Raw genomic sequence first — 10,886 nt, 5'->3', positions numbered from 1 at the left:
TGCACAACCGAGTGACGACGCGCGGAGCGGTCGAGTCGAGATGTGTGAGGTGGTTGAATGATGAAGACATGCACAACTGAGTGGCGACACGCGGAGCGGCCGAGTCATGATGTGCGAGGTGGTTGAATGATGAAGACATGCACAACTGAGTGGCAACGCGCGGGGCGGCCGAGTGGTGAAGACGTGCACAACCGAGTGGCGACGCGTGGGGCAGTCGAGTGAGGATGCACGAGGTGGCAGAGTGAAGGACTAAGTGTCCAGCCAAGTGGCTGAAATGGTCTTCGAAGGACTTGGCCGGATGCTTTCGAAGCTAATGTAGCAATGAGGTCGGTGTAGTGCGGTTGCGACACAACAAGACCGGCGTGACAACTGAGTCTGAGTAGGAATGAAGATGGCGTGCAGAGCGTCTGGGTGATTATAAAACTTGTCAAAGTGGCGGATCAAATGTACTTGTTGAAGTGAAGGATCTGACTGGTGATGAAGTACTCGACTACTCAGGAGAGTGTCATTCCAAATGAGATGCAGCCCCCGATTGCAGCGTAGCCCCCGAGCGTACTACAGGCTTCGACAAACGGACATGTCGGAATATGAGAAATATAGTTTTGAATGGATGATTTGCAATTCATCGAGTCGGACTCGGGTAAAGATGAGGAGAAGCTTCCGAGTGATGCTTGAAAGAGGCAAACTCGCAAAAGAGTGAAGTGTGTGAAGTTTAATTATAAAAGGGACTTATCTGTCTCATGCCTGACGAGGTCTATATCATTGTTACGATGAAGAGGATTCCATAGAGGGGTTGGCTGGATGTGTTTGAAGTCAACAGAGCGACAAGGTCGGTGTTGTGGTGTGCTAGGATCGGTACGGTGACCGAGTTCGAGCAGCATGAAGTTGGCACATAAGGCCGTCGAGTGATCGCGTAACTTGTGTAAAAAAATGGCACAAGCCAACGGAATAATTTCTCGAAGAAATTTGATGTGTGCTGAAATGATTTGTGTTTATAACACCCATAGACACCCGAGGTCAGAATGCTGAAATGATTTGTGTTTATAACACCCATAGCCACCTGCTGGGAGTGCAAGGGGCTTGCTGATTAACCAGCAAGAGTATGAAAGAGCGAAGGATCCGTTTGAACTTGTCAAAGCGACGGATCCGACGGAACTCATTGGAATACTGGCTCAAATAAAGTGGAAGTGTAGTGTTTCGACTGAGTTGCAGCCCCAGAGGACCGATGCAAATTCGAAATGAAGAACGACACATGGTGTTCGTGAATGATGTATGCGGAAAAATGGAAGATGGACTCGTGAGTCTCATAACCAGTACTAAGCAAGTATGTGAAAATAAGCAGCCGAGCGTAGAGGTACACTCGGTGGCGTGGCCTCCAAGTCAACGTGATGTGTGAATTATGCGACACTTGGAAAGACGGAAATAACAGAATGTAAAATGACTTAGCTGTTTGAAGGCAAGCGAGTGGCCGAGTGGTGAGACGAGGCGATGGTGACAGTCGATCTTCATCTCGGTGTCCTTGCGGATAGGGATGGAGCGCACATTATACTTGTGATGCAGCTCCTTGAATTAGAGGTTTGCTCTTGTCTCAGTCGGATTTTGGCTACTTAGGCGAGTCCTTGGACTGCAGCTAAGCCTCCGAGTGGGAGGCTTGCTCTCCACTCGGTAGGATTTCAAACACTTAGGCGAGCACTGGACTGCAGCTAAGCCCCCGAGTGGGAGGTTTGCTCTCCAGTCGGTAAGATTTTTTTTCAAACTTAGGCAAGTACTGGACTGCAGCTAAGCCCCCGAGTGGGAGGTTTGCTCTCCACTCGGTAGGATTTTTTTCAAACTTAGGCAAGTATTGGACTGCAGCTAAGCCCCCGAGTGGGAGGTTTGCTCTCCACTCGGTAGGATTTTTTTCAAACTTAGGCGAGTACTGGACTGCAGCTAAGCCCCCGAGTGGGAGGTTTGCTCTCCACTCGGTAGGATTTTTTCAAACTTAGGCGAGTCCTTGAACTGCAGCTAAGCCCCCAAGTGGGAGGTTTGCTCTCCACTCGGTAGGATTTCTTGAACTTAGGCGAAACAGATTCACAGCTAAGTCACCCACTGGGGGATTTTGGCGATGGCGACGCGCAGGGCGGCCGAGTGGTGATGAGGTGACCAACCAATGACGATGCGCGGGGCGGCCGAGTGGTTAAGAGGTGACCAATCAAGGGCGACGCGTGGGGCGGCTGAGTGGTTATGAGGTGACCAACCAAGGGCGACGCACGGGGCGGCCGAGTGGTTATGAGGTGACCAACCGATTGGCGACGCGTGGAGCGGCGGAGTGGTGATGAGGTGACCAACCGATTGGCGACGCGCGGAGCGGCCGAGTGGTTATGAGGTGACCAACCGATTGGCGACGTGCAAAGCGGCCGAGTGGTTATGAGGTGACCAACCGATTGGCGAAGCACGGAGCGGCTGAGTGGTTATGAGGTGACCAACCGATGGCGACGTGCGGGACGGCCGAGTCGGTCAAGTTGATGGTGAAGTATCCAGCGGAGTGGCGACACGTGGGGCGTCCGAGTGAAGTAGAGGAGTCCCGCGGAGTGGCGACGCGTGAGACATCCGAGTTGGTCAAGTTAATGATGACGCGAGCAGCTTCATCACCGCGTGCAGGGCAGCCGAGCGATGCGGACATGTCCAGCCGAGCGAGGACACACGGGCGGCCGAGCGCCAGTGATCCGGTTTGGTCTGAGTGAGCTAGTCCCATACGAGCGACCATGTCGACTGGAGAGAGTTGCTGCCCACTGGATGATGCCGGAGGGAGGCAGACGATACATAAGGGACAAGCTGCCGAGCACCCGCAGAGGCTGACGCTGAACCATCGACGTCGGACGGTCGGAGGGAGAAGCTGCTGATCATGGCGGCATGGCCAACTCCTGGTCCCCACGCCGTGTCGGGTTTGTATCTCCAGCGCGGGAGACACTGTCGTGTGTGAGGGCGGAGCCAGCTTACGGTTGAGACGGTGTTGCCGTCATCGAATGCTTTAGTGTGCTGTTGACTCCATCGTATAGGTTATCAGCGAGCTCTTGCCATACGTCGGACCAAGGAACCGCCATGGCGTCATGCCGGAGGCCATCAGTCCACAGGGATTCGTCAACGTCTGCCGTTGCGATGCTTGATGAGGTTGCCCACATCCAAACCTATACGTGCATGCAAGAAGCGTTAATTAGCGATAATTAGGTAGGAGTTAAGGCCGTCCATGCATGCAAGGGAAGTTTCCCTTTCCCATGGACATTTATCCCCTTCATGCAAGAAATAAATCGGGAAAGAATTAAGGTTAGAAGGAGAATCACAAGGCGGGGCACAGAGCTCCCTGGTCGGCCATGGCGACGGCGGCAGCTTTTGCATGGACCCAGCACGAGGTGAGGCGGCCTGTGACAAGTCCGAGCGCTGGACGGTGTTCTCCTAAAAGTCTGTGTGCGGGCGGAGGTCGAGATGGTGCCGACTGCCGAGTCGATCCGGCGGCTCCCGTCTTATTGACGTGGACAACCTTGCGCATCGACCACGGGGGTCGCTGCCGTGCGGTTGACGAGGGACGCCGCTGCAACGCGCCATGTCAGGCCGTCGCAGAGATGAGGTGGCCGTTGTTGCGCCAGTCCTGCGCCCACATCGCCTCGACCACAGGCGAGCTACAGCGCTGCCAGAGGGACCGCCCAACGCCTGAAGTCCGGGCGGGCCGAGCTCGATGGAGAGGAGGAAGCAGGTCGGCGCACTGGCGGCCGTGCGTGAGGACGATGGCTGCAACCCTTGGTGCAGAGCGTCCGTGCCATAGTCCCTTTCTTGTCTCTTGTTTGATCTATTCATAGTAAGCTTTCGTTGTTGATCCGGATGGGTGCCTGCTCGTACAGGGAAGACAACAACAGGCTTGTTTAGATCCACGGCGATTGTTAGATCATAAGAGGATAGCATAGAAAGAAATCTCCTGATTGATCCGTTTGTGAAAGGTCATGCACGCATGTAGCATCGGGTGAAGATGTATCTTCTCCCCTTATTTTGAGATGCTTCAATTACTTACTGCGCAAGAGGAACAATATGATAAGCATGAACATAAAACTAAACATAGATGAATGAAAAAACCATCGGCATCATGGCTCGATAGATGCCATGCCCCACGGTGGGCGCCAACTATCGTGGTAACGATTCCGACAATAAAAGAGGGGTAGGATAAAGAAGCATGATCTATCGAGATGCATATGGGTGACACGGTGGTTTTAGCGAGTTCAGGCCTCTCACGGTGGAGATAACAACCCTACGTCTCGTGCTCCGGAGAGGCTTTGTTTTATCTTAGTATGTATCTGGAGATTACAATGAGAGGGGAACAGATCCCCGTAGTCCTGAGACTAATGGTGAAAAAGAGAGAGAGAGAGATGGAAGAAAAGAGCCCCCTAGTCTAGTGGTGGGGGTGGCATATATAGAGTGCGCCACCCCCTCACCCTTTATGTTACACGGTGGAGCATCAATGCCATAATGCCTGCCCACTAGCTACAAACCGTCATGCTGACTATTGGTCTTTGCATATCCGAGTGAGCTACACGGTCGAGTGGAATGAGCTCGTCGAGTGAAGTGTCGTGCTCCGAGTGGTTGTTGCCGTCCGAGTGATTTTCAAGTTGTGGTACATCTGGACGGCGATCTAGCCCAGGGGCCCAGTACAGAGTATACGGTGTCCATGGGTAGGGCCTTTAGGTCAGGCCTGTTACCCTACCCCAATACATGTCCTCGTCAGTGCCATTCTAGATCTCGGGATGAGATCCTCTCCTAGTGGAGTGTTGTAACGCCCCGAGACCGATGTGCCAAGTGTCTTCCAGTTATTCATTGTCGTTGCCATGTCATTCGCTTGCGTGTTGCATCTTGCCATGTCATCATCCGCATTGCATCATCATGTTTTCGAAACTTGCATTAGTCCGGGTTTCCCCCAGTTCCGTCTGTTGTCCATTTTGAGCCCAACCACACTCGCACGCGCCCACGGCACACCCGAATTATTATTTTATAAGTGGCCGGAAAATGTTCTCGGATTGGGTTGAAAGTTGGCGTGTAATCTTATTATAGTGTAGATAGACTGCCTCTCAAGTTTCATCGCATTCGGAGTTCGTTTGATAGCCCAACCGTTAAACTATAGCGGCATTATAGCCGGTCTAACGTCGGACGTTTTCGGTCTCCGGAGACAGTCGCCGGGCCTCTCTCTCTTCTCTTCTCTCAGCTCGAGCCCTTCTGCACAGCCCACGAGTTCCAACCGACCCCTTGCGCGCACGTCCGAGAAGCTGTCCCAGACCCGACCCAGACTATCGCCACCGTTGTGTCCGGATCATCCCCAAACATCTACAAAACGTCTCCGTTTTGTTAATTGGACTTCCTAGTCTATTTTTCTCGACCGCTCAATTTATCTGGAGGGACGGATTAGCCCCTAGTCTCCCTCTTTCTTTATATATATATACTCTCTAGTCTAAATCTAGACCAAACCCTAACTTCTAGGCACTTGTCCCTACCGCCGCCGCACTTATCTCCCAAATCCCCATCGGGATCCACCCCGATCCACCAGCGCCATGCCCCGCGTCCTTTTTCTCCTCGTCCCTGTCTCGCCCGGTGCCGGATCTCCAGTAGCACCCCACTGCCGCCGGCGAAGGCCACGTCCAGGTCGCCTCGCCTACTGTCACTCTTCCTCGATCTTCTCTACCTCCCTAAAATTCCACTCCCTCCTCTCACATCTCTCTCTTTCTCTCTGTACTGCTGCAACAGGTAGCACGCCAGGCGCCATGGCCGCTGAAGGAACTCCGCCGCCTCACCGAATCCACGCCTCCACCTCTCCCCTGCATCAAGGTCGCCAAGTGCCTGCCACCCCTGCATCCCCTGCAACGAGATGGAGCTCGCCTGATGCCTCCCTGAGCCTGTAACGTACCCAGCTCCCCGTGCCCGAGGACTTCGCGCGTGAGCTCGACCCCGAGCGCGCCCGAGCTGCTCTTTCTCCCGCTGGCCTCCTCTGCGCGCCAAGCCGTTGCCCCGCGCCAAGTCCCTCATCACCGCCGGCCTCGCGTTGACCTCCTCGCATGCGGCCGCGCCACCCACTATCGGCTTCCACTACCAGATCCGACTGGCACTCTATCGCACTTTCATGTTCCAGCCGGATCCCGGCAGCTAGGCCTCGTCCTCGGCCACCGGCGACCTCGTCGGAGCCCACCTGCGTCGCCGGCCAATTCCCCTGCTTCGCCCCTGCACTGAACCTGCTTCCTGTCGATCAGAGATGCCGTGCCTGATCGCGCTGCCTCCGCTTCACTCTGCCTACGAGGCCCAACGCGGCGGCCCAGCTCCCTGTGCCGCCAAGGCCCAGCGGTGCCTCCCCTTGGCCCATCACCGCTTCTCCGCTTCTGGCCCAGTGGCCCAATGTGAGCATAGCCCCAGTCCATCCTCTCTGTTCAGCCCAGCAGTGCACCAGATTCGGCCCGAGAGGTGTTTTTTTTTCGCAGAACGTTTTAGCTAATTTTCCAGAGACAGCAGTTTTGCAGGAAACCTCCTAGACAACATGCATATAATAACTCTCAATTGGTGCATCGGATTAAAATGAATTATATATGAAAAATGCTTAGAATTATGTGTAGGTTAATTATTTGCAACTTTCATCCATGTTGAAAATGTTGTTTGGTTAAATTTGCTCCTATGCCATGTTAAAATGTTTTATTTCATAACTAAATAACCGTAACTCGGAATTTAATAAACTTTATATGTAAATGGGATGGAAAAATGCCTAGTTTAACATGGTGGACTTGCTTTGCATGTTTAACAACTCTAAAATTGTGTTTAGAGCAGATCAGTATCAAACCTAAAATATACACATGAGGAGTTTCCGGACTTGTTGTTTTGTTGTTCCGGCCTCATTTAAACTTGCCTACATAGATAGTTTCATTATGCTTCACCTCTTGCCATGTTCTACAATATTTAATTTTGTTGAGTACCTAACTGGGACTGAACTAAATAAGTCACGTGGTGTTCCGTCAATATGCAACCCGTTGCATATTGAGCTCCACTTAATTTTTAGTTTTGGTTGTTGCACTTTGCCATGCCATGTATCTTTAAACTGGACATGCATCATAATTGTTTGCGCATCATGCCATGCTATGTGATGGTTGTTTACTATGTTGTTTGCTTCTTTCCGGTGTTGCTTCTTCGGGTTGGTTCCGATAACGTCGCGTTTGTGAGGATCCGTTCGACTTCGTCTGTTTGTCTTCTTCATGGACTCGTTCTTCTTTCTTGCGGGATCTCAGGCAAGATGACCATACCCTCGAAATCACTTCTATCTTTGCTTGCTAGTTGCTCGCTCTTTTTCTATGCCTATGCTGCGATATCTACCACTTGCTTATCATACCTCCCATATTGTTAAGCCAAGCCTCTAACCCACCTTGTCTGAGCAAACCGTTGTTTGGCTATATTACTGCTTTGCTCAGCCCCTCTTATAGCGTTGCTAGTTGCAGGTGAAGATTGGAGTTTGTTCCTTGTTGGAACATGGATATTTTGTTGGGATATCACAATATCTCTTATTTAATTAATGCATCTATATACTTGATAAAGGGTGGAAGGTTCGGCCTTATGCCTGGTGTTTTGTTCCACTCTTGCCGCCCTAGTTTCCGTCATATCGGTGTTATGTTCCCGGATTTTGCGTCCCTTACATGGTTGGGTTATAATGGGAACCCCTTGACAGTTCGCTTTGAATAAAACTCCTCCAGTAAGGCCCAACGTTGGTTTTACCATTCGCCACCTAGCCTTTTTCCCTTGGGAGTCGCGCATCCCAAGGGTCATCTTTATTTTAACCCCCCACCCCCGGGCCAATGCTTGTCTAAGTGTTGGTCCAAACTAGAGCCCCTTGCAGCGCCACCTCGAGGAAACTCGAGGGCTGGTTTTAGTTGTACGGATTTCTTATCCGGTGTGCCCTGAGAATGAGATATGTGCAGCTCCTATCGGGATATCGGCGCATCGGGCAGTCTTGCTGGACTTGTTTTACCATTGTCGAGGATGTCTTGTAACCGGGATTCTGAGTCTGATCGGATTGTCTTGGGAGAAGGAATATCCTTCGTTGACCGTGAGAGCTTGTGATGGGCTAAGTTGGGACACCCCTACAGGGATATGAACTTTCGAAAGCCGTGCCCGCGGTTATGGGCAGATGGGAATTTGTTAATGTCCGGTTGTAGAAAACCTGAAACTTAACTTAATTAAAATGCACCAACCGCATGTGTAACCGTGATGGTCTCTTCTGGGCGTAGTCCGGTAAGTGAACACGGTGTTGGAGTTATGCCTGACGTAGGTTGTTCTAGGATCACTTCTTGATCATAGTTCATCCATCGTGCTTTTGCCTTCTCTTGTCGCTCTCTTTTGTGTATGTTAGCCACCAAATATGCTAGTCGCTTGCTGGAGCTCCACCTCATACCTGTTACCCTTCCTATAAGCTTAAATAGTTTTGATCGTGAGGGTGTGAGATTGCTGAGTCCCCGTGACTCGCAGATACTTACAAAACCAGTTTGCAGGTGCCGATGTTACCGGGCTGGTGACTCAACCGAGCTCAAGGAGGAGCTCGATGAAGATCTCGTTCATTGTGTTGTATCATTTCAGTTGATCAGTAGTGGAGCCCAGTTGGGGCGATCGGGGATCTGTGTAGCATTTGGGGTAGTCTTCTTTTATTTTGATTCCGTAGTCGGACCTTGATTGTATCTGGTTGATGTAATGCTTTATTCATGTATTGTGTGAAGTGGCGATTGTAAGCCAACTATGTATCTCTTTCCCTTATGTATTACATGGGTTGTGTGAAGATTACCTCACTTGTGACATTGCTTTCAATGCGGTTATGCCTCTAAGTCGTGCTTCGATACGTGGGAGATAGAACCACATCGAGGGCGTTACACATCGGTTGGGGTTGACGACGATGAAGCTCTCGGCTTGAAGGTGCTCGTAGTAGGAGGATGACTTGGAGTTGACGAAGCTTTCTTGGAACTTGACTTGTCGATGGTGCTAGTAGAAGGCTATGTAATCGGAGTTGGAGTCGTTGAAGCTTGGTTGTTGGAGAAGCCGTAGGACTTGGATGAGTACTTGGCATACTTGAAATCATCTTGCACTTGACGCTCCGCTTTGGTAGCTTGATGCACTAGCTCGATGAGGTTCGAGTATGGTTGGAAGTCGGCGATCTTCTTGATGGGATGGTTGAGTCCATTCAAGAAACGTGCCATTGTTTGCTCATGATCTTCCGTGACATTGGCTCGTATGATGGCAATCTCCATCTCCTTGTAGTACTCTTCAACGCTCTTTGTTCCTTGCTTGAGTAGTTGGAGTTTCTTGAAGAGGTCGCGGTTGTAGTAGGTAGGCACAAAGCATGCTCTCATGACATCCTTCATTTGCGCCCAAGTAGTGATGGGTGGTTCACCTCTTGCCTCTCGGCTCTCTATTACTTGTTCCCACCAAATGAGGACATAGTCTTGGAACTCAAGGGATGCCATCGCAATCTTCTTCTCTTCTTCGTAATTGTGAAAATGGAAGATCTTGTCAACTTTCAATGCCCATGAAAGGTACTCTTCGGGATCGTTGCTTCCGTTGAACTTGGGCATGGTGAACTTGAGCTTGCCATAGAGTTGCTCTTCATTGTGTTGGGGTCGGGGATGATGACGTCCATGTTGTTGATGATTGTACAACTCGTGGTGCTCTTGGCGCAGAGGGTTGTCAACCTGATGTTGCTCTTGTCGTGGAGGATCTCCATTGTCTTCATGATGTTGAGGAACTTGTTGTTCTTGATGTGCTTGTCGAGGAGCTTATCGAGCTCGAGGAGGAGCTTGAGGAACTTGACGATGCACGCGAGCTTGAAATCTCCATTCTTGAATTTCTTCGTGAAATGCTTCTTCTTGTTCTCGAGCTTGTCGGCCTCGGTTGGCTATGGCTCTACTTGAATCTTGGAGGGCTTGTTGCGCCGCAAGTGCTTGAGCTTCACGGAGTTGTTCTTCTTGGTGTTGTGCTTCGGCGTCTTTTGCAACTTGGTGTAGATGCGCTCGCTCTTCCTCTTCATGTTGGCGTTGTCGTTGCCATTCTCGTGCTAGCGCAAAGACCTCTTGAGTTTGACGTCGTCAGCACTCTTGATAGTCGGTGTCGCATAGGGGATTGAGGCTTGCTTGACGATCATTGCACGCGGCTCGGCGAAGAGTGTTGGATGTCGATGTACTTGAGCCGGAGAGTGTGAAGTCAGAGTGTCGGCTTGAGAGAGTCCTTCTTGATGAAGACGAAGTGGAAGAAGAGCGGTTGAGCAACAAAGCATGAATCTCGTCCATTCTTGTGTCATTCTCTTTCTTGTGATTGTCGAGCTTGTGGTCGAAGTAGTCCCTTGTACGTTGCTCGGAAAGCCGCAAGTCGGTGGCAAGGTTGTCGATGCGTTCACTCATAGTTTGTTGCTCTTGATGCAAAGCACGTTGTGCACCAAAGAGGTGACTCTTGGTGACGAAGGAGTTCATGTCGTCGTCTTGCTCCATGAAGAGTGGGTTGGTAGAAGTACTTGTCCTATCCATCATTCCAAGACAATGTGAGTGGTAGAAAGAGAAGAACGAATACCAAATGTACCTTGACCGAAGTTGAAAGTGGATCGATTATCACTCCAATGTAGGACAAGGAAATAGCACAATTGGTACTAGCTCTTGTCGGTTTCTCACACCTACACAAGTAAAAGCTTTTGGTGGGGCTTGGTTAGGATGGTGGCACAAAATTTAATGCAATTGTAAGTGAGCTTCAATAATGTTGGAAAAGATTCGCAAGATGCAATGTAACAAGTAGACCAAGCATATAAGGTACACGGTAACACACACGCAAAAAAGATAAGTGGGGTCATGCAACCAAGGGTGAGCCAA

Source organism: Triticum dicoccoides, chromosome 1A (genome assembly GCF_002162155.2).
Source record: "Triticum dicoccoides isolate Atlit2015 ecotype Zavitan chromosome 1A, WEW_v2.0, whole genome shotgun sequence".
Classification (NCBI taxonomy): domain Eukaryota; kingdom Viridiplantae; phylum Streptophyta; class Magnoliopsida; order Poales; family Poaceae; genus Triticum; species Triticum dicoccoides.
This window is presented reverse-complemented; position numbering follows the sequence as displayed.